The sequence below is a fragment of the Bidens hawaiensis genome, unplaced genomic scaffold (genome assembly GCF_021521415.1).
Source record: "Bidens hawaiensis isolate Kalapana, Puna unplaced genomic scaffold, B.hawaiensis_p1.1 tig00018482_1, whole genome shotgun sequence".
In the NCBI taxonomy this organism is placed as follows: Eukaryota; Viridiplantae; Streptophyta; class Magnoliopsida; order Asterales; family Asteraceae; genus Bidens; species Bidens hawaiensis.
In genome coordinates, this window is record NW_027492790.1 from 158,066 (window position 1) to 162,410 (window position 4,345).

Below are 4,345 nucleotides of genomic sequence, written 5' to 3' on the forward strand. Positions count from 1 at the left end.
TGTTGGATTTGATACTTATTCCCTTGAAAGTTTCTTGGCTGATTGCATTCCCTGGAAAAATGTCAAGGTTGTTGGCAGTTATAAAAAATGGCCTTTGACTTGTCAAACCCAATTCTTTCATTACGCCCTGATAGAAGAGATCTACCAGTCCTATTATACAACCTTTTGCTTCTAAGATCCAGCATTGCAGCTTGCCATTATAAGTCCATGTCTTCAAGATCATCTGCATCAATCTGTTCTAAGTCATCTTGAATAATGCTAGTGTGAACCATATTCTTTGCTACAAAAGCATTGTATGAATCTATGAACATAGAAAACAATTCTTGAGTTTCACTTCCTTGACCACCATTTCCTCCAGCATAAGGCAAATTCCCACTAGCTATGGAGGCTGAATCATTTTCATCTTTAAGTTGGACATTGAACCTTGATTGATTTCCTTGGTTATTTGAACTACCACCAACAAATGCTTTTGGTGCATCACCACCATGTTCAGTAAGTTCTTCAATGATAGGTATTTGTTGTTGGTTTTTGGTGGTTAAGTTCCCCATAGGAGCAACGATTGCATGTTTCAATTGGAAACATGGTCTTTCTTCCTTTATCATCTCATTCTTTATCATTTCTATTTCAGCAGCTTGGCAAAAATAGATCACATCATCAAGCTTGAGTTCTTCAAAATTAGGTTTCTGAATGATGAACTTGCTTGCTGTGTACCATTCTTTTGTTAATGATGACAACAGTTTTGAGTTCAAATCGGAATCAGTCATCACATAGTCTGTAGTTCTGAGTTCATTCACTATGGTTAGATACCATTCAAGTATAGACTTCAGCTTTTCCCCTTCTTTTTTTTTAATCTTTCAAGATGTCGCTTGAGCCTTGCCTTTTTGATTTTCTTCAACTCAGAGTTCCCTTCAAACATGTCAAGAATTGTGTCATACATGGCCTTGGCAGTGGTATGATGTGCAACTTTGGTCAGAATTTCCAAAGACATACCCAATTTTATCATAGCAAGAGCTCGATCATCCACTTTCCTCATTCTTTCTCCAAAAGCTTGGTTTGCATTTGTGCTTGCTTCAGCTACATATGGTCCATTCTTGATGAAATTCCACATATCTATGTCATTAAGCAAACCGCGACTTCAAATAGAACTTTCCACTTAACATAGTTTTCCTGTCCATACAACCTAGGAATTTTGTTAGTGGAGACCTCCTGCTCCTCAAATCCAGACATTTTGTAAAATATTTTAAACTGAACACAAGAACTTAAAAGGAATTTAGACTAAAATACTCAATTTAAACTTTTTCAAAAAATTATCAAATCTGAGGTATGTTACTCAAATCTGATGAATCTGGACTGAATAAAGCAAGATTAAGAGTAAAAATAAACCAGATTTAAGGAAAAGGAAACTTTTAAATCGTAAAACAAGGCAGATCTGAGCAAAGAAGAGCAGAGCTAGTGACATCCTCCAATGGAACAGTGCTCAGCTGACGTCACCCTTCATCCTCAAATCAAACATATTCAGTCAATAATCAGCAACTTATTCTTCACCAAGGTAGTCGACCAAAGCTCTGATACCACTTGTATATTAACGACGGAGCTCGGATCCCGGTTAGGATCGACTCGCACTCGTATTCACTCTTGAATGATAATAATGGAAGGATGTGGAGAGTTCGATTTGATTAACAATCAATAATAGGATGAACAATTGTAATCAAAACACAAAAGATAGATGTAGAATTATGATTTTAATTAACCGAATGATTCTCGTCAAGAACCCTCATACATACATTCATGCATACATAATCATAAAAGGACCGGCCACCCGGGGAGAGCTCTTCCCCGGGGGCAAACTCTCACAATGCACACATGACCTAAACAAATGACCTAAATCATCTATTTATACCTGTCTTGTGTTTTGGTCTTTACTCCACCGCCACTTGGATAAGACCAAAGGAACATAATATAATATAATATTTCACCCGTCAAAAATGCTTCAATTACTCGTTATAATATTTTGTTGTCTTTATTTAATTTCTTATTATAAACGAGTAACGATTCGATGTGTCGGTCTAAAATATAATACCCAACAATCTCCCCCTTAGACCGATGCAATCGAATCACTTTCACGATCACCTCATAACCCAATGCCTTGCAATGAAATTCCATATATTTTTTCTCCCCCAATTTCGTTGCAATGTCATAAACGAATGTGTCTTCAAATTAAGTGCGGGAGAACATCTTCAATTCAAACAATCTTGACCATACCTATCAAAAATTGTTGATAAATATTCAAAATAAAAGAATTAAAAGATACCTTTTGTGGTTGAAAGTTGACATTTGACATGATCAACTCTTGAAATGATCCAGATAAATCAACCATCTTTATCTTGAGAGCACCTTGATGAAGTTGTGAAATTTTCGTGATTTTTGTCCAATTTTTCTCAAAAATAACCAAAATACCCCACGTTGACCCAACACAGTCAACGGCTGAGTTGACCAGAAAAGTCACTTTCAAACGGTCACTCATAGTTGGGCCAATATTTTTCATTAAGAACACACGATCAAAAAGTCAACGGATAAGAAAGTATACATCATTTTGTTCATCTCGGCCCGTTTGACTATTGAAAATCAACTAGACATGCTCTCGAGCAAAGGACATTCTCTCGAGCAAAGGACATGCTCGTGAACATGCCTTAGCATATTTCTTTACAAACCTTCATAAGACACGCTCGTGAATTTACACATGTGCTCGAGATAAATTGAGTTATTCTTGAGTAGACATGATATGCTGGAGGCCAATTTTATGTGCTTGAAGCCTTAAATATTTTATCCTTGTGCTTGGGGCTAGAAAACTTTGTGCTCGAAACAAAACTTAAGTGTTCGGGGCTTCAAGAGATGTGCTCGGAGTTAAAGTGTGCTCGGATAATCAATGCTTAACTTTTTTGCACATTAAACTCCAACTTTCCCAGCTGCAAAAAGACTAAAGTACACCTGTGTTGCTTTAGCTCGGGAATAGAATAAGTTCGTTAACAACTCCGTTTTTTAACAGCATCTTTCAACAACTTTTAACAGCAAACTCATCAAAAATTTCAGCAACATAATAATCATTAATCAGCTTGTTAACAACACGTTTAAATCATCAAATAATCAGCTCTTTAATGCCAATTTTAACAGCAATTTCAGCTCAAAAACAGCTCATTTCAGCACTTAAACTGCTAGTTTCAGCAGCTTCAGCGCGTTTAAACAGCAATCAGAAGCAAAATCAGCACGTTTTTGTTCGTTTCAACAATTTTCAGCAATTAAACACTGCGTTTCAGCACTTTTCAGCACTTAAATAGTGCGTTTCAGCACGTTTTGACAGTAGTACAGCAGAAACAGCACCGTAACAGCACATATATCAGCAATAAAATCAGCAGCATAATCAGCTCTTTGACAGTGATTTTTAACAACGATTTCAGCACATTAATGGCACATTTGCATAAAATCAGCCCCAAACTGCCCATGTTATAACTGCATAAAGAGCTTGTACCGCTGCTGAAATACGACAATGCCCCTAATAAAATAATGCAGCAACCGCAGCCCTTAATTGTTCGTGAATGCTGCTGCAACAAGTTGTAATTAATCAAACAACAGTTTCATTAAATAGTGCAGCAGTAGCAGGTGTAATCGAACACATATTCATTCTTCAGCTCCCTTGCATCAACATTCTCATCATCCTTGACTGATCGTTGTAACATGTACTCGTTAATAATAATCATGACAGAACCGAATAGCAGCAGCAGCATCATCAGCATTCAAATTTCTGTCAATTTGCAGATCAATCAACAACAAATCAGCAGCTGCACTCACCAAACGGGGTACTGTTTGAACCCAGATCAGCAATAAACCAACCAGCAGCTACTGTTGACTCAGCAAACACATAGCAATAAACAAATTAACTCATATAAGTGACATGTACTTATGAGAAATCAGCTTCTCAAATAATTAATTAGTAGGAGCTCGAAAAGATTCCAGCCCCATCGATTTCCCCAAATATTAAACATATGAACCCTAATTTCTTAGATCCGAAATTAAACCCTTGATACATGAAATTGATCATCGAAATCTCATAAAATCATCTTAAAATTATCATTCTATCACCAATCTAACATCAATTTCACCAAACTTTCAGATCTTGAACATCAAATATAAACGATTTCGACCGAAAACGAACCGAAATCAATAGATCTGGACAAAACCAAATGCATAAACATTGAAATTTATGTTGAATCTCCGAACTAATCATCGACCTAAACCACATCTATAATCCTTCAATCATTAAAGTTCATCCAAATCCATGCAAAAACCC